Source organism: Chiloscyllium punctatum, chromosome 45 (genome assembly GCF_047496795.1).
Source record: "Chiloscyllium punctatum isolate Juve2018m chromosome 45, sChiPun1.3, whole genome shotgun sequence".
In the NCBI taxonomy this organism is placed as follows: Eukaryota; Metazoa; Chordata; class Chondrichthyes; order Orectolobiformes; family Hemiscylliidae; genus Chiloscyllium; species Chiloscyllium punctatum.
In genome coordinates this window covers 15,917,664-15,943,088 of record NC_092783.1, presented here as the reverse complement: position 1 = coordinate 15,943,088, position 25,425 = coordinate 15,917,664, and the positions used below count along the sequence as shown (strand labels likewise).

The 25,425-nt window shown below is 42.3% G+C and overlaps 1 pseudogene; it reads left to right on the top strand.

Moving 5' to 3' along the window:
• The first annotated feature begins 420 nt into the window (after positions 1 to 420).
• Positions 421 to 25,425, top strand: LOC140467185 (5' exonuclease Apollo-like; annotated as a pseudogene).

Sequence of the window (25,425 nt, the reverse complement as noted above, 5' to 3'; positions counted from 1 at the left end):
ACTTGCATCAGGGCATCTGGCTGTGAACTGAACTGCAACAGTTGATCCAAAAGTTTACTGGGATTGTGGACAGTGGAATTTGATGCAAAACTGGTATGGAAGATAAATTTTGGCAGTTTCATGGTTTATCTTTTTATAGTCTGAGTTAAATATGAAACTTTGAAATATTTTGAAATAAAATCTGAAGACTAATCAGTGCTTTTTACATATAATACACAAGGAGATGATTGTAGAATTAACTGGTCAGCATACTGATTCCTTGGTTCAATTCTATGGTGACTAATCAGATCAAGAACTGCTTTATGTCAGTCCATTATGAAATGCTGGTTCAGTAAAACATTAAACGACAGATTAATTCATAAACTTTATCTTGAGTTACAGGGGTATTGTTTCTTATCTTGTGCAGATGCCAACTGTTCACAAATAGCGAGCAATGAATGGAACTTTGATCCCAAATACTCCGTTTGCTGTTGATTTCTGGCAGGTTCGGAAGTGCAGCCATGTCCGTTTTTTCTTTCTGTCCCACTTGCACAATGATCATACATCAGGTCTCTCCTCCACCTGGAGCAGACCAATATATTGCTCTCCGATAACTGCCAAGTTGTTGCGTTGGAAGTTTCAGGGAAGCCAAAGAGGTGAAGATTTCACTGTTTTATTTTTTCGCTGTCAGAAAGATAGCAGTCATGATTTGGAGATGCCGGTGTTGGACTGGGGTGTACAAAGTTAAAAATCACACAACACCAGGTTATAGTCCAACAGGTTTAATTGGAAGCACACTAGCTTTCGGAGCGACGCTCCTTCATCAGGTGATAGTGGAGGACACAATTCTAAGGCACAGAATTTATAGCAAAAATTTACAGTGTGATGTAACTGAAATTATACATTGAAAAATACCTTGATTGTCTGTTGAGTTTTTCATCTGTTCAAATACCATGATAGTTTCACTTCTTTCATGTGTAAATCACAAAATCTCTGTTTTAAAAGTTGCATTCTCAGGTTAGCTGTTAACAATGGGTGTTAGCTAGACAATATGTTGAAGGTGTTACCCCCCTGTGTTTTCTGTCTGTGCCATGATGTTTAGATTGATTCTAATCTAAAAAGTGAGATAACGGAGTTTTGCATGAATTCATGCAGTTTTTGAGCAAAGCACAATGTAACTCTGCAAGTACAAATTCACCACACAAACGTATATGTGTGTATGTGGGTCTTTGTCTGTCTGTGTGTGTGTGTGTGTCTGTCTGGGTTGGGGGTTATGAGTTTGAGAGAGAGTGTATGTGTGTGTAGTGAGTGTAGTGTCTTAAGTCTGTGAGGGGGTGCATGTGTGAGTGTGGGAGTGTGTGTGCGTGTCTGGGGTGGGGAGTTGTGAGTGTCTGTGAGAGACAGTGTACATGTGTGTGCATGAGTGTAGAGTGGTCTGAGTCTCTGAGGGGATGCCTGAGCTAAGTTCAGTAACCATAGGGAGGGCCTCAGCCGGGACCTTGGGTTCATGTCACATTACAGGTGACCACCATTGCACTATACACACACACAGACATTCCGACAGACAGACAGACAGACAGACAGACAGACAGACAGACGACAGACAGACAGACAGACAGACAGACAGACAGACAGACAGACAGACAGACAGACAGACAGACAGACAGACCCTTACAGATACTCTCACACTCCCACACTTTCACAGGCATCCTCGCAGAGACTTAGACCACTCCACACTCACTACACACACATATACACTCTCTCTCACACTCACAACCCCCAACTCAGACAGACACACACACATAAAGACCCACATGCACACATATATTTTGTGGGGTGAATTTGTGCTTGCAGAGTTACATTGTACTTTGCTCAAAAACTGCATGAATTCATGTAAAACTCTATTATCTCACTTTTCAGATTAGAATCAATCTAAACATCATGGCATAGACAGAGAACACGGGGGGGGTAACACCTTCAACATATTGTCTAGCTATCACCCATTGTTAACAGCTAACCCGAGAATGCAAATTAAAAAAAACGGTTTTGTGATTTACACATGAAAGAAGTGAAGCTATCACTGTATTCTAACAGATGAAAGGCTTAACAGACAATCAATTTTTCAATGTATAATTTCAGTTACATCACACTGTAAATTTTTGCTATAAATTCTGTGCCTTAGAATTGAGCCCTCCACTATCACCTGATGAAGGAGGGGCGCTCCGAAAGCTAGTGTGCTTCCAATTAAACCTGTTGGACTATAACCTGGTGTTGTGTGACTTTTAATAAAGATAGTAACTCAGGCTGGGATATAATCCCACATGCACTATTAGCCTCTCTTGTACTTCACTCAAAAATTGTTTATGCTTGTGATTTCTGAGTGTGAGTACAGCTGACTGTTTATCTGAAGAGGATCAACAGACAAGCTGTTGTCCAAATGATCTGTTTATCTTCTATTTCAGAAAGCATAGATTTACCAGCTCTTGTTTACAGTTTTTCTGTGACATTCGTTAGCAAGAGACATGGGCATTTTCTTTATTCAGTTTAAAGAGAAAATATTTCATACCACCAGTAACACATGTAGGGTATAAAATGGCTGCCTCAGACCCAAGCAACCTCCTGCCCTACATTTTAAAAGAAATCTTCTGAGGATGTGGCTGCTGTGCAGTCAGTATTTATTGTCCATCCCTAGTTACCCTAAAATCGTTGAACTCAACCACATATTTTATATGGCATTTAAATCACATATATCACAGACTAAGTGGGACCAACACCTGAACGATATCAATGACCCAGTTGAGTTGAATTGTTAAAACTGAGGGGGTTCTCTTGTGATGCAGTGGTAGCGCACCTACCCCTGAACCAGAAGGCCTGGGTTTAAGTTCCACCTCCTCCAAAGGTGTGTAATCGCATCTCTGAACAGGTTGATTAGAAAAATAGGTGAACAAAAAAAAATTATAACTATCCAACGTCATTTATGATAATTTTTGTTTTGCTATTGGTTGCCTAATGCCAATATTTATTAAATTTCATTTTACACTGATTGTAAACAGAGATCTCTGGGCTACTAATTTAATTTCGTAGGATGCCATTGCAGTGCCAATCATTCTTTGTCCATTCACCTTGTTTATTATTACTTGACGTCCCTTGTTCGTCTAGTCTCACTTCGATGCCATCTGCTTTTTCTCTGCATTTTCAGGTTCCATTGTACATCTTTCTGCGAATCACATTACAAATGCCTACTGATTCCACCCAAACCCTTTATTTCTCTTTTCCTACATTTCCTGTTCCACTACACTGAAATTGCCACGAGCCTCTCAGACTTTCTCCAGATCGCTGAGATCTTTCTGAAATTTTGACAATCACTTTTGAAGATGTTGCCCTTCATTATCGTGCCAAGCTCCTCAGACTTTTCCTTGTCAGGTTGCAGAAGGCTCATGGATGTTTTCCTCTTTAAAATATTCTCCTTTGTGCCCATCCACGGTTTTTGCGCTGAGGTAGAGTCATAAAGATGTACAGCACAGAACAGACTCTTCGGACCAACTTGTCCATGCCAACCAGATATCCCAACCCAATCTAGTCCCATCTGCCAACACCCAGCTCACATCCCTCCAAACCTTTCCTATTCATATACCCAACCAGATGCCTTTTAAATGTTGTAATTGTATCAGCCTCCATCACATCCTCTGGCAGCTCATTTCATACACATACCCTCTGTGTGAAAAAGTTGCCCCTTAAGTCTCTTTATATCTTCCCCCTCTCACCCTAAACCTATGCCCTCTAGTTCTGCACTCCCCCACCCCAGGGAAGAGACTTTGTCTATTTATCCTCTCCATGCCCCTCATGATTTTGTAAACCTCTTTAAGGTCACCCCTCAGCCTCTGATGTTCCAGACAAAGCGGCCCCAGCCTGTTCAGCCTCTCCCTATAGCTCAAATCCTCCAACCCTGGCAACATCCTTGTAAATCTTTTCTGAACTCTTTCAAGTTTCACAACATCCTTCCAATAGGAAGGAGACCAGAATTGCATGCAATATTCCAACAGTGGCCTAACCAATATCCTGTACAGCCGCAACATGACCTCCCAACCTCTGTACTCAATACTCTGACCAATAAAGGAAAGCATACCAAATACCTTCTTCGCTGTCCTATCTACCTGAGACTCTTCTTTCAAGGAGCTATGAATCTGCACTCCAAGGTCTCTTTGTTCAGCAACACTCCCGAGGACATTACCATTAAGTGTATAAATCCTGCTAAGATTTGCTTTCCCAAAATGCAACATCTTGCATTTATCTAAATTAAACTCCATCTGCCACTCCTCAGCCCATTGGCCCATCTGATCAAGATCCCATTGTACTCTAAGGTAACCTTCTTCACTGTCCACTACAGCACCAATTTTGCGGTCATCTTCAAACTTACTATCTATACCTCTTATGCTCACATCCAAATTATTGATATAAATGATGAAAAATAGTGGACCCAGCACCGATCCTTGTGGTGCTCCATTGGTCACAAGCCTCCAGTCTGAAAAACAACCCTCCACCACCACCCTCTGTCTTCTACTTTTGAGCCAGTTCTGTATCCAAATGGAGAAAGTGAGGACTGCAGATGCTGGAGATCAGAGCTGAAAATGTGTTGCTGGAAAAGCGCAACAGGTCAGGCAGCATCCAAGGAGCAGGAGAATCGACGTTTCTGGCATGAGCCTGAAGAAGGGCTGATGCCAGAAACGTTGATTCCCCTGCTCCTTGGATGCTGCCTGACCTGTTGCGCTTTTCCAGCAACACATTTTCAGCTCTGTATCCAAATGGCTCATTCTCCCTGTATTCCATGAGATTGAACCTTCCTAACCAGGGTCCCATGGGGAACCTTGTTGAACGCCTTACTGAAGTCCATATAGATAACGTCCACTGCTCTGCCGACATCAATCCTCTTTGTTACTTCTTCAAAATACTCAATCAAGTTTGTGAGACATGATTTCCCATGCTCAAAGCCATGTTGACTATGCCTAATCAGTCGTTGCCTTTCCAAATACATGTACATCCTGTCCCTCAGGATTCCCTCCAACAACTTGCCCACCACTGAAATCAGGCTCACTGTTCAATTGTTCCCTGGCGTGTCCTTATCACCCTTCTTAAACAGTGGCACCATGTTAATCATTCTAGCACCTCACTTGTGACCATTGATGATACAAATATCTCAGCAAGAGGCCCAGCAATCACTTCCTTAGCTTGCCACAGAGTTCTAGGATACAGCTGATCCGGTCCTGGGGATTTATCCACTTTTATGTGTTTCAAGACATCCAGCACTTCCTCCTCTGTAATATGGACATTTTTCAAGATCTCACCATCTATTTCCCCACATTCTGTAAGCACTGATGCAAAATACTCATTTAGTAGCACCTCCATTTCCTGCTGCCTTGCTGATCTTTGAGGCGCCCTGTTCTCTCCCTAATTACCCTTTTGTCCTTAATGTATTTGTAAAAACCCTTTGGATTCTCCTTAACTCTATTTGCTAAAGCTATTGCCCTCCTGATTTCCCTCTTAAGTTTACTCCTACTGCCTTTATGCTCTTCTCAGGATTCCCTTGATCTATTCTGTCTATGCCTGACATATGCTTCCTTCCTTTTCTTAACCAAATCCTTAATTTCTTGAGTCATCCAGCATGCCCTACATCTACCAGCCTTCCCTTTCACCCTGGCAGGAATATAATGTCTCTGGATTCTCGTTATCTCATTGCTGAAGGCTTCCCATTTTCTAGCTGTCCCTTTACCTTTGAACATCTGTCCCCAATCAGTTTTGGAAAGTTGTTGCCTAATGCCATCAAAAGTGGCCTTCCTTCAATTTAGAACTTCAACTGTGAGATCTGGTCTATCCTTTTCCATCATTATTTTAAAACTAATAGAATTATGGTCACTGGCCCCAAAGTGCTCCCCCACTGACACCTCAGTCACCTGCCCTGCCTTATTTCCCAAGAGTAGGTCAAGTTTTGCACCTTCTCTAGTCGATGCATCCACTTATTGAATCAGAACATTTTCTTGTGAATGCTTAACAAATTCCTCTCCATCTAAACCCTTAACACTATGGTCCCAGTCTATGTTTGGAAATTTAAAATCCCCTATCATACCCCTACCCTGTTTTGGCGCTACTGCTCTTTGTCATTTTTATAAATGACTTCGACGCAGGTGGATGGATTAGTAAATTTGCAGACGACACTAAAGTCAGTGGAATAGTGGACAGCTTGGAAAAATGTTACAGGTTGCAGGGGGACTTGGATAAACTGCAGAATTGGGCTGAGAGGTGGCAAATGGAGTTCAATGCAGCTAAATGTGAGGTGATTCACTTTGGGAAGAATAATAGGAAGGTAGAGTACTGGGTAAAAGGAAAGGTTCTTGGTAGTGTGGATGTGCAGAGGGATCTTTGGAGTCCATGTACATAGATCCCTGAAAGTTGACACCCAGGTGGATAGTGCTGTTAAAAAGGCATACAGTGTGTTAGGTTTCATTTGTAGAGGGATTGAGTTCCGGAGCTGCAATATCATGCTGTAACTATATAAAACATGTGTACAGTTCTGGTCGCCATATTTCGGGAAGGATGTGGAAACATTGGAAAAGGTGCAGAGGAGATTTATCAGGATGTTGCCTGGTCTGGAGGGAAGGTCTTATGAGGAAAGACTGAGAGACTTGGATCTCTTCCCATTGGAAAGAAAAAGGCTAAGAGGGGATTTGATAGAGACACACAAGATGATCAGAGGATTAGAGAGGGTAGACAGTGAAAGTCTTTTTCCTAGGATGATGACGTCAGCTTGTACAAGGAGGGCATAACTACACAATGAGGGGTGATAGATTTAAGACAGATGTCAGATGCAGGTTCTTTACGCAAAAGAGTGGTAAGGGCGTGGAATGCCCTACCTGCTAATGTAGTCAACTCAGCCACATTAGGGAGATTTAAACAATCTTTAGATCAGCACATGGATGATGATGGTAATAGTGTAGGGGGACGAGCTACGAATAGTTCACAGATCGGCGCAACATTGAGGGCCGAAGGGCCTGTTCTGCGCTGTATTGTTCTATGTTCGATAACCACCCTATTATTCTTACAGATAACTGAGTTCTCCTTACAAATTTGTTTCTCAATTTCCTGCTCGCTTTTAGGGGGTCTGATAATACAATCCCAATAAGGTGATCATCCCTTTCTTATTTCTCAGTTCAACCCAAACAACTTCTCTGGATGTATTTCTGGGAATATCCTCCCTCAGTACAGCTGTAATGCTATCTTTTTTTCAAAAACGCCACTCTTCCTCCTCCCTGCCTCCCAAACTGGCCTTCTTGTAACATTTGTATCCTGAAAAGTTACGTTGCCAGTCCTGCCAATCCCTGAGCCACATTTCAGTAATTGCTATGATATCCCAGTCCCATGTTCCTAACCATGCCCTGAGTTCATCTGCCTTCCCAGTTAGGCCTCTTGCATTGAAATAAGTGCAATTTAATTTATCAGTCCTACCTTGTTCTCTGCTTTGTCCCTGCCTGCCCTGACTGTTTGACTCACTCCTTTTCTCAAATATACCGGTCTCGGATTGATGTCCTTCTTAACTATCTCCCTGGGTCTCTCGCAAATCTCCCTGCCAGTATATTAGTCCCTTTCCAATTCAGGTGCAATACGTCCTTCTTGTACAGGTCACTTCTATCCCAGAAGAGATTCCGATGATCCAAAAATGCAAACCTTTCTCCCATACACCAGCTCCTTTGCCATGCGTTCATCTACTCTGTCCTCCTATTCCTATCATCCCCAGCTTGTAGCACCAGGAGTAATCCAGATATTCCTACCCTCGAGGACCTCCTTTTTAAATTCCTGCCTAACTTTCTATATTCTCCCTTTAGAATCTCACCTTTTCCCTTCCTATGTCATTTGTTCCAGTGTGTACAATGACCTCCTGCTGGTCCCTCATCTTCCGTGAGAACATTCTGCACTCTCTCTGAGACATCCTTGATCCTGGCACCAGGGAGACAACACCCCATCTGATTTTTCACTGCTGGCCGCAGAAATGTCTGTCTGTGCCTCTGTGAACCTGGCTGTTCATGCGACATTCCCCTGAGAATCCATCACCCCCTGTATTTTCCAATGCAGTATACTTGTTTTAAATGGGGATAGCCACAGCAGAGTCTTACACTACCTGCCTACCTCTCTTACCTTGCCTGGAGTTAACCCATCTATGTGAGTGTTATCTGCAACATTTCTCCCTTCCTATAACTGCCATCCATCACATTCCCTTGTTCATGTAAATTCCTCATTGCCTCTAACTGTCTCTCCAACCGATCCATTCGATCTGGTAGGACTCTCAAGCAACAGCATTTATTGCAGATATAATTCTCAGTAACACAAACTCTCCCTTAACTCCCACCTCTGACAAAAAGAGCATATCACTGTCCTGAGGGCAGTTTTTGCTTCTTTCAGTCTACAGACTTAGAAAATAGTACTATCTTATTCCACTACAAGACACTGCTCCAGGTTAACTTAATACTTATGGCTTATATTCTTAAGTTTAATCAAGAGACATATCCCAATAAAACATATAATCAAGAAAGATCCCATTCTACTCACTACTGCAGGCTTACTGTAAGGCCACACTTAAAAATATGCATTTATCTGTTTCTGTGCTGTGACCTTTCCCAAACAGGTTCCTCCAAGATCAGTTGTGAATTTCACTGTTTGTTAATCTTCCCAGATGCACGTCGATGTCCACCAATACATGAATTCAAACAGCCTCTCTCTCTCTCTCTCTCTCTCTGTCTCTCTCTGTCTCTCTCTGTCTCTCTCTCTCTCTCTCTCTCTGTCTCTCTCTCTCTCTCTCTGTCTCTCTCTCTCTCTCTCTGTCTGTCTGCCCTGCACTGCCTGACCATGTGCTTCCTTTGTCTATTTCTCTCCCTTTTAAAAGTGCTGTTATTTTTACTTTCTTTTTCTCCAAAGTTCCAAACCACAGTAACAGCTTATAACACACTTACTAATTTCAAGTTCCATCTTCTCCACCAAAAGTGATTCTTTTCCCCTTTCTATTTCATTTCCAAATTGACTCCTTTAACACGATCCTATCCCCTGACTTTATCAGACAGGCCTTTTTGATTGCCCTGTTCTCTGTCATTGATTGAGTTCCCTCAGACTATTTTGAATTTTCCCTCTTACGTTCTGTTCCTCGCCTGATCCTGCATCCTTTTCACAAAATAACAGCCTCCAAACCTTTTCAAATTTTACCTTTTCCCTCTCTGGTTTGCCATTTGCTATAACTTACAGTTTTCCTGAACTCTATAATTGCTCAGACTTGCTGGCTAGTAACATCATTGTTACTTGATCCTCATAGGTCAAAACTGGCGTACTTTTATAGAACACCTGCACATGTTTTGAAGCTCAAATGTAACTGGTTTGGAAACTGTCCAGTACTGCACTCTGAAATCGGCTTTGAGTCTTTGTTGTTTAAAGTTGGGCTATTTGGTCTTGGCAAAGTGTATGTATTACTACAAAATGTTGTTGAATTACTCCAACCAGTTCTAAACTGTTTATTACTCCTACATGTCACCTTATTCTTTTCTCAGTCTCTCCCCTTCTGCCTTTGTTTTATGTTTTGAGTGTTCTACATCTTTGGACTAGGTCTGCCAAAAATAAAAACTATTTGTGTTGTTTCTGCCTCTAACTGACTTGTGTTTTGCCCTTTTCATCCCAGCTGCAATGACCTACCTCTCCCTTTAACCAGTATGGAACTTTTTTGTTCTGTTCTCCCCCTTAAGCTGATCTCATTTGTGAAATTTCATGATTTGCCTTGACCTGTTTGTTGTTTTTATTTATTTATTTTTTGTTAGGTGGATGAAATCTGGATTCACCCATTGGAATTAGGGGAGAGCCACCTCCTATATCTTGATGAATTTGGGAACGAGACGATGACTGTGACATTGATTGACAGCAATCACTGCCCTGGCTCCGTCATGTTTCTCTTTGAAGGTTATTTTGGCACAGTTCTGTACACAGGTATGACAAATATCTTCTAAACGTATGTTATGATCTATTCATTGTATTGTAGATTATTTACAAATACATCTGTTTCAAGTCAACTTTATTCTATGTTGCTGAATGTGACACAAGGGACAATTTGGAGTTTTGGTTTTATTTGATCGTGCCATGTGAGTGACAGTGGCGGGCCAATATTTATTGTTGCCCTGGAGAAGGTGGCAATGAACTGCCTTTATCAGACTCCTTCAGTTTTTATGATGTAGGTATAACCACAATACTATGGGGGAAGGAGTTCCAGAATTGTGACCCAGTGAAGGTGAAGCAGTCATAGACGTCATCAAGTCCAAGCATGACGTATGGCTTGGTGGGGAATTTTCAGGTGGTTATGTTCCCATGCATCTGATGCCCTTGCCCTCCGAAGAGATAGAGGCTTGTGTTTGAAAGACGCTTTTCAAGGAGCCTCTGTGAGTACACAGAGATGATACACCGGCTGCCACTGTAGATGGTGGAGGGAGTGAAGGTTTATGGATGCCGTGCCAATCAAGGGAGCTGGTTTATCATGAATGATGTTGAGCTTCTTGAGTGTTGTTGGAGCTGTACTCATCTAAGAAGGTGGAGAGTATTCTTCTCCTGACTTATGCCTTGTCAAAGGTGGACAGGCTTTGGAGAGTCAGGAGTTGAGCTACTTGCAGCATAGTATTTAGTCTCTGAACTGGTATTGTATCCACAGTACTTTTATGGCTGGTCCAGTTCAGGTTCTGGTCAGTGATAACCATCTGGATATTAATATTGGGGGTTACAGTGATGGTTTCAGAAGAATGTCAAAGAAGGTGATTAGACCCTCGCTTGTTACAGATGGTTATTGACTTGCACTTTGTGTGATGCACAGATCAACCCAAGCCTGGATGCTCTCCAGGTCTGTCTAAATATGAATGTTTCTTTACCTGAGGAGTCATGAATGTTGTTAAATATTGTACAATTATCTGTGAAAATGCTATTTCTGACTTTATGATGGAAACAGCTGAAGATGATTGCGCTTAGGACACGAACTTGAAGAACTGGCATTATCACTGGACTATGAATGCAGAGACCCAGGTAATGTTCTGGGGGCCAAGCTTCTTGTTTGACAGAGAGCAGGATTTCAATTTAACCAAAATCTGGGATTAACAGTCTGTTGATGACCATTAAACAGTTGGCAATTGTCAGAAAAACCCACTTAGTTCACCAACGTCCTTCAGGAAAGGAAAAAAGACATCCTTACCTGGCCCACATGTGACTCCAGACCCACAACACTGTGACTGTTTCTCAGCTGGACCGTTAGGGAAGTGTAATATATACTGGCATAGCCAGTGATGTCCACGTTCCATTAACAATAATTCTGCTGTAGCTGATGACCCACAGAACCTCACAGTTGTCCAGTTTTGAATTGTTGATCTGTTTAAAACGTATTACATTTAACTTGATGATGTTACCAGGCAACATGATGCAGAGTATCCTCAATGTGAGTTGGGACTTTACCTTTACAAGGACAATGCAGTAGTCCCTTCTATTAGTATGGTCATGGATAGGTGAATCTGTGACAGCTTGATTGATGATGATCAGGTTGGGGAGACTTCCCCTTTTGTAGGTTCCCTCACCATCAGTGGCAAACCCAGCAGATGTCATAGAGTCTTAGGGATGTACAACACAGAACAGACCCTTTGGTCCAACTTGTCCTTGCTGATCAGATATCCTAATTAATCCAGTTCCATTTGCCAGCACTTGGCCCATATCCCTTTAAACCTTCCTATTCGTACACCCGTGCAGGTGCCTTTTAAATGGTGTAATTGTATCAGCCTCCACCACTTCCTCTGGCAGCTCATTCCATGCATGCACCACCCTTTGTGTGAAAACATTGCCCCTTAGGTCCCTTTGAAATCTTTCCACTCTCACCCTAAACCTATGCTGTCCAGTTCTGGACTCCTCCAATTGAGGGGAAAGATCTTGTCTGTTTATTGTCTCCCATGCCCTTCATGATTTTATAAACCTCTGAGGTTACCCCTCAGCCTCGGATGCTCCAGGGAAGATAGCCTCAGCTGATTGAGTTTTGGCCGGCTCGGTTAGTAGGAGTGTTTCTGAGCCACTTCTGATAATGGACATTGAAGTCTGCCACCCAAGAGGACATTTCATGTTCTTGCTACCCTCGGTGCTTTTCTAGTGATGGAAGAGTACTATTTAATTGGGGATGGAATGTATAGTGGTAGCCTGTAATTGATGGTAATCAATAGGTTTCCTTGTTGATGTTGGACCCGATGCCTGGAGATTCCATAGAGTCTGGAATCAATGTTAAGGACTACCAAGATGGCAATTCCCTCCCCACACTAGGGATAGTTGTGGTGGGAGCTGGGACATTGTAAGAGATGATTTTGTGAGTGTTACTATGTTAGGCTGTTGTTTGACTAGTCTGGGAGGCACCTCTTCCAATCTTGACATCCCCACATTTCAATAAGGAGGATTTTGCAAGGTTGACAGGGCTGTGAATGATATTTTTGCTTCCAGAGTACAGCCAGTTTCATTCCTTTCTTACTTTGCTTGATATAACACGGAGGCTTGTTGAGTTACTTCAATGGCATTTCAGTGTCAGTCGTATTGCTGTGGGTCTGCAGTCGTGTCTGTATGTCCAATCTCCTGTTAGTGAGCCAGATGGACTTTTGTGACAATCGACAATGATTTCATGATCACTGTTAGCCTGGTTTTTATTTCTAGATGTATTAATTTAATTGTAATTCCCACAGTGACTATGATAGAATTGAATCCATGTTTCGAGGGAAACAGCCTCAACATAACCACTATGCCACCATCTCGATTGGTTAAAATTCCTATCTCAGCTACATTGAGATGGAAATCATTAATTAGAGACGACTATTTTGCCATTTTGCAGAAGAAACTTAGGGAAAGACCTGAAAACCTGTTTGCCTTCTCTCCTGAGGCTGTCTGAAGTTAGACAAAATGAAAATTCCTAAAAATGCACAAATACTGTATTTATATTTTAAGGAAGTTTTATTTTGAAATCTGATGGCTACAGATAGTTTTACTTTAAAAACCTTCAACTTTCGTGTATTTCAAAAATGAATTTTCTTAGAATTCTAATTGTAGCTTTCAGTAGACCTTTTCTGGAGCGAACAAGCAAGATATTGAAGTTGCCACTCCCTTTTAGCTTGAGACTTGTTCAATTTGGTCAAAGACAAGGGTGTGTTGTTATACTTCTCTATTACCCTTACGATAGAATGAAAATTCCAGTCCTTTTATTCATCTCAGCAGGGCTGGAAAATTAGTTTCCATGAATGGATTTTCTTGAAATTGTTTGGCTTAGCTGGCTGGACGGAAAAGAATTTGAGAGTGTACAGTGAAAAGGATGGAGCTGGATAGCATTGACGTAAATAAAAGGTAGATGAACAGTTACTTCAGATAGCAACATAGTCCCATTGTTGAAGAAGGGTAGCAGGGATAATCCAGGAAATTACAGGCCTGTGAGTCTCACACACTGGTGTTTGGGAAGTTATTGGAAAAGAGTCCCAGGGACAAGATCTATATGCATTTAGTAGCTAAAGGCCTTTTTAGTGAGGGACAGCATGGGTTTTGTGCAGGGGTGGTCTTGTCTCACTAAATTGATCGAGGTTTTTGAGGAGGTGATGAAGGTGATTGAGGGAAAAGCGGTTGATGTTGTCTACATGGATTTCCATAAAGCCTTTGACAAGGTTCCTCGTGTCAGACTGGTACAAGAGGTGAGCTGGCAAACTGGATACAGAACTGGCTTAGTCATAGGGGACCGAGGGTAGCAGTGGAAGGATGCTCTTTGGAATGGAGTTTTGTGACTAGTGGTCTTCCACAGGGATTAATGCTGGCACCTCTGCTGTTCGTGATCTATGTAAATGATTTGGAAGAAAGCATAGCTAGTCTAATTAGTAAGTTTACAGACCAAACAAAGATTGGTGAAATTGCAGATAGTGAGGAGGATTGTCAGAGAATACAGTAGAATACAGATCAACTGGAGACCTGGGCAGAAAAATGGCAGATGGTGTTTAATCCGGACAAACGTGAGGCGATGCCTTTTGGCAGGTCAAGTACGGGTGGAACTTATACAGTGAATGGCAGAACCCTGAGGAGTATTGATATGCAGAGGGATCGAAGTGTGCAGGTCCACAGATCATTGAAGGTGGCAGTGCAGATAAATAAGGTGGTAAAATAGGCTTATGGCATGCTTGCCTTCATTGAAAGGACCATGGAGTATAGGGATAGTCAAATTATGCTGCAGAATTCTAGAGCTTTAGTTAGGTCACACTTGGAATATTGCATCCAGTTCTGGTCACCACACAACCAGAAAGATGTGGATGTTTTGGAGAGGGTATAGAAAAGATTTACCAGAGTGTTTACTGGGTTTGGGATTTTAACTAAGAAGAAAGGTTGGATAGACTGGGTTTGTTTTCACTGGAACACAGGAGTTTGAGAGGTGACCTCACAGAAGTTTATAAGATTGTGAATGGCATGGATAGAGTGGAAAGTATGAGGCATTTTCCCAGGGTAGTGGGATCAATTGCTAGGGGACCCAGGTTCAAGGTGTTGCGGTGGTGTGGGGAGGAGTGGAGTTTAAAAGAGATATACGAGGCAAGTTTTTCAAAGAGTGGTGAGTGCCTGAAAAGTGTTGCCAGAGGAGATGGCGGAAGCAGACATAATAGAGCATTCAAGAAGCACCTGGACCAATAAGTGAATAAGAAAGGAATAGAGGGCTATGGATGCAGTAAGTGCAGGCAGTTTTAGCATGGAAGGGCAAAATGTGTTGGCGCAGGCTTGGAAGGCTGAAGAGCCTGTTCCTGTGCTGTATTGTTCTCCTTTGTTCTTACTCGCACATTCTTTTTCAGATCACCGCAGCTTTGAAAGTAATTGAGTGGCTTTGGTGAATCAAATTTTCCAGCATTGCTGGAATGTCAATGCAAGAAACCATGTCAAAAAGTTAGGGTTTCCACTACAGATTTTCTGCTCAGAAACTTGATGAGGTGATGGAAAGGAAAAAGTAACCAGTTAGCTGTGGCAGATTACAATGCCCTGCAGCTTGTCTTAACAAATGTCGTCTTCCTTGTTCATTCAGGAATTACTTTTATTCAGTGGTTAAGGAGCTCCACCTGGTGGCTCAGCAGGCCATGCACTGAGTGATGTGGCATTTGCTTGATGCTCCAGTCTGTGTTCAGTTAGCTGATTTCAACCAATCAAATTGCTGGAGTTTTATAAGAGACATTTTCCCATTGGCTGTATAGGGGGAAAGCCAGCGCACCTCCCCGTGCCCCCCCTCCCACCCAACCCTCACCCGGGTTTGATTTTGGCTTTGGATATAATTTGCTGAAAATGTGTTGCTGGAAAAGCGCAGCAGGTCAGGCAGCATCCAAGGAGCAGGAGAATCGACATTTCGGGCATAAGCCCTTCTTCAGGAATGAGGAAAGTGTGTCCAGCAGGCTAAGATAAAAGGTAGGGAGGAGGGACTTGGGGGAGAGGCGTTGGGAATGCAATACGTGGAGGGAGGTCAAGGTGAGGGTGATAGGATCCTTTGGATATAATTTGGCTTGATAGTGATACCCCTTATGGTCAAAGAGCTTGATTGCTTCACAGCCTGGAATGACTGGTCAATTGAGTCAACAACACCGTGGGCGGCACGGTGGCACAATGGTTAGCACTGCTGCCTCACAGCGCCAGAGACCCGGGTTCAATTCCCGGCCTCAGGCGACTGACTGTGTGGAGTTTGCACATTCTCCCCGTGTCTGCGTGGGTTTCCTCCGGGTGCTCCGGTTTCCTCCCACAGTCCAAAGATGTGCAGGTCAGGTGAATTGGCCATGTTAAATTGCCCGTAGTGTTAGGTTAGGGGTATGGGTGGGTTGCGCTTCGGCGGGGCGGTGTGGACTTGTTGGGCCGAAGGGCCTGTTTCCACACTGTAAGTAATCTAATCTAAAAAAAAACAGAAGACAAGCAATTACTGTCCAAAAAGAAAACTCAGTGCATGACTGTGTGATTAAGTGAAAAGGCTTAAGGAAGGTGATATTTACTTTAAAATGAAAGCTGGTAACTTTATTTTTTGCTTTCCAAAAGATACACAGCTAAATAGAGTGAAATATTTTCACTGAAGATAACTGTGATGTTTCCTAGTTTTGTTTTAGTTTTTCTTTTAAAAGTAATATTCCACATCCATTTAAAAATCTTTTATAGTTCCTGTTTTCACCACTTTTTGGTAGGATATTTCTTTATTTGCTTTAGCAATCCTTGTGCGTAACAAAACTTGTCTCTTGCATGGTTATTTTTAACTTGAGCCCTATTAATGCAAGTTTGTTAACTCATGGAAATAGCTTATAATGGAATTGTAAAAATATTTTATCATATTTAACGCCTCTATTTGATCACCTTTTGACTTTCTTTCCTTTTATGTTGTCTGTGCTTATTTCCAAAGCCCCTCATCTGTGGTGTTACCTCTTTCCTCTCCATCATTTCTGGAAGTAAGGGACATGGGACACATTGGCTCAGACCTTTCAATCTCTGGCTTACTGTGGAGATCAGATATGCAACCTGAGATGTGTTTTGGGATCATCAGGAAGACCCAGTGTGACCTCTATAGAAATTGCTCAGAAAAATTAAACTCCTCATAGGTAATTTCTCTGCTGTCCAGGTTGTATGCAAAATTGGAGTTTTGTTCCAATGTTATTTGTCCAGGTGCTTCCCCAGGAAATGTTGGGCAAAGGAATAGTCATATGAGTAACTTCAGGGTAACCTAGATAACTACGCCCACACATTTCCATGGTGTAACCCGCATACCTGCTCACCTATTCACCAACATTCACACTGAGCATTTCATTTAACCTGTGACAGCTAGTGACATCAAAAAAGGAATGTGCTGATGGAACCCAAAGAGAGTATGAGAAATGAAATAAGTCTAAGGCTGGTAAAGATAGGAAGAGGAGCAAGTCAAATAGTCAGGGCAGGCAAGAGCAAGGCAGAGCATGAGGCTAGACTGATAAGTTGCATTTACTTCAATGCAAGAAGCCGGACAGGTAAGGCGGTTAAACTCAGGCCATGGTTGGGAACATGGGACTGGGATGCCTTTGCTGTCACAGAAATGTAGCTCAGGGAAGGGCAGCACTGGCAACTGAAAGTCCCAGGATATAGATGCTATAGGAAGGATGAAGCGGGGGGGGGGGGGGGGGGAGGAAGGAAGGATGAAGGGGGGGGGGTGAAGGAAGAAAGGAGGGGGCGTGGCAATTTTGGTTAGTTATAACATTTGGGTTGTACTTGAGGAGAATACTCCTGACATTAAGTCCAGTGGAGTTATATGGGTGGAACTGAGACATAAGGAAGGGTGATCTTCCTGTTGGGATTGTACTATAGGCTCCCCAAGAGTCAGCAGGAAATTGAGAAGCAAATTTGTAAGGAGTCTTTGATAGGGTTATAATTGTAAGGGATTTTAACTTTCCAGACATAGACTGGGACTGCCATGGTGTCAGGGGTTTGGATGGAGAGGAATTTAAGTGTGTACAAGAGCATTTTCTGATTCACTGTGTGGATACCTAGAGAGAAGGAACAAAACTTGACTTTCTCTCGGGAAATAAGGCAGCGCAAGTCACTGAGTAGGGGAGCACTTTGGGACTAGTGATCATAATTCTATTAGTTTTAAAATAAAGGAAAAAGATAGACTTGATTAAAAAGTTAATGTTCTAAATTAGTAGAAGGCCAATTTTGAGGGTAGTAGGCAGGAACTTTCAAAAGCTCATAAGGAGAAGCTATTCACAGGTAAAGGGATGTTTGGAAGATTGGAGGCCTTAAAAACTGTGCTCGTGGGAGTCCAGAGTAGGTATGTTCCTGTTCGTGTGAAGGGCAAAGTTGGTAAGTGTAAGGAATGCTGAATGACTAGAGAAATTGACGCTCTGGTCAAGAAAAGGGAGGAGGCTTATAGTCAGTGTAGACAGCTGGGATCGAGTGAATCCCGATAGACTCTAGGGGCAGTCAGAGTATATTCAAGAGGGAAATCAGGAGAGCAAAAAAGTGACATGAGAAAGCTTTGGCAAAAAGAGTTAAGGAGAATCCAAAGAGATCCTACAAGTACATTAAGGGCAAAACAGTAACTAGGGTGGGAATAGAGCCCCTTAAGAATCAACAAGGCCATTGACGTGCGGAAACACTGAAGATGGGTGAGGTACTGAATGAGCACTTTGTCAGTATTTTATTGTGGAGGAGGATATGGAAGCCAGAGAACTTGAAGAAATAAATAGTGATATCTTGAAAAGTGTTGATATTACAGAAGAGGTGGTGCTGGTCATCTTAAAAGGCATAAAAGTGGATAAATCCCCAGGATCTGATCAGGTGTATCCTATAATTTTATGGGAAGCTAGGGAAGTGATTGCTGGGCTCCTTACTGAGATATTTATATCATTGATAGCCGCAGGTGAGGTGCTGGAAGGCTGGAGATTGGCTAATGTGATGCCACTATTTAAGAAAAGTGGTAAGGTAAAGCCAGCGGGCCTATAGATTGGTGAGCCTGATGTCAATGGTTGGTAAGCTATTCTGAGGAACAGAATTTGCATGTATATGGAAAGGCAAGGATTGGTGAGGGTGTAGTCAACATGGATTTGTGTGTGGGAAATAGTGTCTCACTAACTTAATTGAGTTTTTGAAGTGACAAAGAAGATTGACAAAGGCAGAGCATTGAACATGGTCTATATGGACTTCAGCAAGATGTTTGACAAGGTTCTGCTTGGTAGTGTATTATCAAAGTTAGGTCATGTAGAATCCAGGGATAGCTAGTGATTTGGATACAAAATTGGCTTGAAGGGAGGATAAGGAGGTTGGTGGTAGAGTCATAGAGTCATAGAGATGTACAGCATGGAAACAGACCCTTCGGTCCAACCTGTCTATGCTGACCAGATATCCCAACCCAATCTAGTCCCACCTGCCAGCACCCGGACCATATCCCTCCAAACCCTTCCTATTCATATACCCATCCAAATGCCTTTTAAATGTTGCAATTGTACCAGACTCCACCACACCCTCTGGCAGCTCATTCCATACATGTACCACACTCTGCGTGAAAAAGTTGCCCCAAGGTCTCTTTTATATCTTTCCCCTCTCACCCTAAACCTATGCCCTCTAGTTCTGGACTCCCCGATCCCTTTGTCTATTTATCCTATCCATGCCCCTCATAATTTTGTAAACCTCTATAAGGTCACCCCTCAGCCTCCAATGCTCCAGGGAAAACAGCCCAAGCCTGTTCAGCATCTCCCTGTAGCTCAGATCCACCATCCTGGCAACATCCTTGTAAATCTTTTCTGAACCCTTTCAAGTTTCACAACATCTTTCCGATAGGAAGGAGATCAGAATTGCATGCAATATTCCAACAGTGGCCTAACCAATGTCCTGTACAGCCGCAACATGACCTCCCAACTCCTGTACTCAATACTCTGACCAATAAAGGAAAGCATACCAAATGCCTTCTTCACTATCCTATCTACCTGCAACTCCACTTTCAAGGAGCTATGAACCTGCACTCCAAGGTCTCTTTGTTCAGCAACACTCCCTAGGACCTTACCATTAAGTGTATAAGTCCTGGTAAGATTTGCTTTCCCAAAATGCAGCACCTCGTATTTATTTGAATTAAACTCCATCTGCCACTTCTCAGCCCATTGGCCCATCTGATCCAGATCCTGTTGTAATCTGAGGTAACCCTCTTCACTGGTAGAGGGTTCTTTTTCCACACTGGAGGTCTGTAACCCGCAGTATGCTGCAAGAATCAGTGCTGGGTCCACTACTTTTTGTCACTTATATAAATGATTTGGATGTGAGTAGCGAGGAATGGTTAGTAAGTTTGCAGATGATACTAAAATTGGTGGCAGCGAAGAAGGTTATCTCAGAGTATAACGGGACCTTGATCCGATGGGCTGTGGAGTGGCAGATAGAGTTTAATTTATGTAAGTGTGAGGTGTTGCTTTTAGTAAGGCATATCAGGGCATGACTTGTAGGGCCCTTGGGTGTGTTGCTGAGCAAAAAGACGTTCAGGTTCATATTCCCTTGATGGTGGAGTCACTGTTAGACAGGGTGGTGAAGAAAGCATTTGGTACGATTGCCTTAATTGGTCAGTGCATTGAGTATAGCAGTTGTGTTGTTATGTTGTGGCTACACAGGGCATTGGTTGGGCCATGTTTGGAATACTGCTTTCAATTCTGGTCTCCCTGCTGTGAGAAAGCTGCTGTTAAACTTGAAAGGGTGTAGAAATGATTTACAAGGATGTTGCTGAGGCTGGAGGATTTGAGCTCTGGAAGGAGACTAAGTAGACTGAGGCTATTCTCCATGTAGTGTAGGAAGATGGGGGGTGACCTTTTAGAGGTTTATAAAATCATGAAGAGTGGATGGGTGGAGTGAATAGCTTTCCTCAGAGTAGGGGAGTCCAAACCTAGAGGCCATAGGTTTAAGATTAGAGGGGAAAGATTTAATGTGACCTAAGGAACAACAACTTCACGCAGAGGTTGGTGCGTGTAAGGAATGAGCTGTTAGAGTTAGTGGTGGAGGCTGGTACAATAGTAATACTTAAAAGGCATCTGGATGGGTCAAGAATAGGAAGTGTTGAGAGAGATATGGGTCAAATGCTGGCAGATGGGACTAGATTAATTTTGGGTATCTGGTCAGGACGGACAAGTTGGACTGAAGTGTCTGTTTTGCTGCCGGACAACTCTGTGACTCTGAGATATGTGCAATATACAAAAACTAAGGAATGCTGAAAATCAGCCAGAGAACATTGATGGAGACTTTGGTTTTATTTTTTATATAGCGGATTTCCGTTACACACCTGTGATGTTCACCCATCCACCACTGAACACAGAAAGAAGGATAGATCTCCTGTATCTAGACAATACAAACTGTGACCCCGAGTCCATGGTGCCTTCCCGTCAAGAAGCTACTGACGAGATCAAAGCAATAATCAACGCTCACCCGGAGCACAATGTAGTCGTTGGTAAGAATATGGCAAATCTTATTTTTCCTACTACTTGCCTCAATTTAAAAAGCTCAGCCCCTTTCCTGGAGTCGTTATTGTGTTAATAAAATATAAGAATATGGTGAAACTTGATGGCTTATTCGGGTGCCCACTTTGCGTGAATATCTGTGCTACTCGGATAGGCACAGAAGGGAGACATAATTTTTCTCACATACTTTTTCCATATTCAGCTAAGTTTTGAACCTTCTTATTGCTAGTTTCGTTTACATGTGCTGGCTGGACTGTCTGCTGTGGCATTGTCTGGGAGCCAGCCCACAGCTGACAGCATTGTCAGTGAGATCACTGAGACCAGTTGTGGAATTATTCCTGGCTTGACTGACTTTCTTCAGCTGAGGTGAGATAAAGGTAGAATAATTTAGCATAGATTTTAAAAATCGGAGCAGACCTGTCTGTGACTAAGATTGATTTCTGTGTAGTGTTATTGTAGATTGTGTGGAAGAAGTGATTCATGCTGGAAAATAAAAGGTTTGCTGTAGGCCGGTCAGTGTCTGACTTGGCACATCACAGACAGCATCTTGTTGGGATTGATAACCTCAATCTCCAAATGGTAGCTCATTTAAATGTTTAAAAGCTGCAAATAACTGTTCATACATTTAGAAAGAATTGCATGTGGAGAGTATCAAGCAATAATATAAAACTGTGTCACAAAGAAAATTTTGCTATTCAGTTATTTGATAGATAGCCATGGCAGGATTGGATAAGCAAGAGTTCCTGCTACTGATCTACAGCTGATTATGTTACTGTTGGAAAATATGTGTGAGAACATCTGGGTGAAAACTGAATTTAGATTGTGTCCCCAGATCATCATAGCCAAAGAGCTCCATTTTGTGGAGGCAGCAAGAATCGTGAGCCAGAGGTTAGGCAGGAAACAGTCTATCTCCTCGAACTTCTGGACAATCTCAAGTCAGATGCATGACCAGGAGCTGTGGTTGCTTACAATGCAGGGTGGAGACCTGGTGCCGACAGGAAGCATAGAGAAGAACTGTGCATAATCACAAATGAGTGCTGGAGAGGATACTACTCCAAGAAGACTGGGGATGTGTGGGGACCCTTCTGTCACCCTCATTTTTGTTGCATAAGACAGTGCTTCTTCCCCCCCCCCAAATAACAGTCGTACGTTCTTCTTTCTGATGGAAGTGAAAGGTCAACTCCATATGGGTGGCACGGTGGCACAGTGGTTAGCACTGCTGCCTCACAGCGTCAGAGACCCGGGTTCAATTCCCGCCTCAGGCGACTGACTGTGTGGAGTTTGCACGTTCTCCCCGTGTCTGCGTGGGTTTGCTCCGGTTTCCTCCCACAGTCCAAAGATGTGCAGGTCAGGTGAATTGGCCATGCTAAATTGCCCGTAGGTAAGGGGTAGATGTAGATGTAGGGGTATGGGTGGGTTACGCTTCGGCGGGGCGGTGTGGACTTGTTGGGCCGAAGGGCCTGTTTCCACACTGTAAGTAATCTCATATATTCCACCACACGTGGACTGACTGCTCAAGTGAGATACTATAAGGTATGCTGAATCTTTAAAGTTGCTCTCTAGTATCAGCTAGTGACTTCAGAAAGTAGAAGAATGTTGGAAAGATTTTGTGGTTTTTTTTTGCAATGAAATCTTTTGTTAGTTGTCAAGTTCTGAAGATATGAGTTTGCACATTATACTTCCCAGCCTTTAGGTGATCTCACAGGAAACAATAGTTCAGTACTGAATCACTGAATTGTTGCAGGAGGAGGCCATTAGGCCTTTGATTGCATCACTTTTAGAATGCACTTAGAACCATTCCCTCACTTTCTCACCAAATTTTGTTCTTTTCAGATAATAATATGTCCCTTGTTGAATGTCACAATCAAACCTGCCTCCACCATTTCCTTGTGCTGTGCGTTCTCGATCTTAACTACTTGCCGTCTGAAGAAGTTCTCCTCTGGTCTCCACGGCTTGCTTTGCCAATTACCTTAAATTTGCCATCTCATTCATTATCCTCTATCACTAGGAACGGTTTTCCCTTTTCTCTTCTGTCCTGGCCCCTTATAGTTTCGAAAGCATCTATCAAATCTACTCTCAATCTTCTCTTTAAGAACACAGTCCCAACTTATGAAATCTGACCACACAACTGAAGTTCCTCGTCCCTGGAACATTCTTGAGCTTCTTTTCTCAAGTGTCTCTTTAATGCTTTCCCAGCTTTCCTGAAATCTGGCATCCAGCATTGAGCTTAATACCCCAGCTAAGGCCGAATGGATGTATTATGCAAGTTTAAGGTAACGTTCTTGCTCTTTTACTCTGTGCACTCAATAACAAAGGCTAGGATACTGGATGCTTTACTCACAAAGCCATCAATCAGTCCTGGCATTTTAAATGATTTATACACATTTACACTGATTCCAAATTTGCAATTCATTGAAAAGACTGTAATAGAAACATTTGTAGAAAATGGAAAAATTGCATCCATGATTGTAGGAAATATTTTCCTTGATTGGACATTATGGAAAGACCTTTTTATTATATTCAGTGATAGTACTCTTGCCACTAAGTCAGTAGGTAATGGATTCAAGCCAAGTTCCAAAACCTTGAGCACATTAATTTAGTTTGAAACCTTAGGGAGGGATCTCACAGAAGTGCTGTGCATTGTGAAGTGTTATCTGTCCGCCTGGCTTTCTGTCTGTCTCTCTGTGTGCACTATTTCCTCATCAATAATGATCAAATGCTACCAAAAACAGATATCTCAGCATTACAATTATAAAATAAAGGACTGCAAATGCTGGAAATCTAAAACAAGAACAGAAAGTGCCTCAATAGGTCTGGCAACATCTGTGGAGAGAAAAACATTTTACCCTTCAAAGGGTCACTGGACTCAAAACATTAACTCTTTCTTTTTCTCCACAGATGCTGCTAAACTTGCTGAGTTTCTCCAGCACATTGTCTTTATCTCAGCGTCATCTCATTGCTGTTTGAGACTGCCATATTTCTTGCATTCCAATAGTTACCGATACTTAAAGGCACTTATATAATTGTGGAGTTTATTAGAACATTTTGGTGAATATGAAAGAACATGTATACATACAATTTGTTTTTTCATTTTTCTTTGTTGCTTTTCTTTCCTTTTTCCTTTTTTTTACCTGTTTAAGCACATTTTATTTGAGCAGTTGTTCTGTCTGTAATTACAGGTCTATATAACTTGGGCAAAGAATCATTATTAATAGAACTGGCTATGATATTTAAAACTTGGATTGTGGTGAGCCCTTGGAGACTTCAGATGTTTCAGCTTTTGGGACTGTGCAATGTCTTCACTTCAGAGGTGGGAGCCGGAAGAATCCAAGTCGTACACCAGAATGAAATTAACCGATTCAACATGGTCAAATGGAGTCGAATGTGCCCTACAATTGCTATTATCCCCACAAGCTGAAAAATAAGAGTCTGCCACAAAGATGTACATGTGGTTCCCTATTCAGATCACTCCTCGTTTCAGGAATTGCAAGAGTTTGTGGCCAGATTGAAACCTTGTACTATTATCCTTGTGGTGAAAACTAAGGCATGTGAGGTATACATCTGTCAATACCTCAGTCCAATTGATGATTTAAAGCAAATCCAAGTTCCAGAAACTCTAAAAGAATGTATGCAGAAGAAGGCAAAATGCAAGAAAATGCTCATTCACCCGAATACAAGACGAAGATCTCTGGTTATTCCGAAGGGTGTCATGTTTGAGTCACCAGAAAAACTGCAGCAAGACTACACCAATAAAAACAAATTGTATATAGAAAGATCAAGTTCTGACAGCAATAAGGAGGCATTCCAAAATAATGACAAAATACTGGTACCACCAAAGCAAGTCTGGCAAGACTTGACTGAAGACAGCAATCTGAGTGCAGGGAAGAGGATTGATATTAAGGATAAATTGTATGAAGAAAATATCAACAGAATTCAAGTGCCAATGAAACGAAAAATAAGAGTTCCCTTATTCAAAGAGCAGAAATCCAAAGTTCCTTCACTTGGGATACCTGTAAGGGCAAGACAGGCTTCTTTGCTAAACTGGTACCAAGATGGGAAATCTGCACATCATTATTTAGCAAAGCAACCAACTAGAAACAGCAATCCAAAACATTACCTGTCTCATAGGCTATCACCACTGAATGCAAGCACATCATTGACAGCAAACGGGCCTTCTTTGCCATCAGATACTTGTGTGGGACAAGAGAATGGAGAGCAACATAAATTTGAACAAATTGTGTCTGTTTCCATTTCACATGCTGGCAAGACCTGCAAAAGAATACAAAGTTTAACTGGTGAAAACTGTATGACTTCAGTGCAGAGTTGGTGTTATGCCAGTCTGAAATCTTTTGATGCTATTGTTGAACAATATTTTAAGAGAAAGCATAAAACACATTAACAAATGCAGCAAAGCTCGGCACTTGCAAAT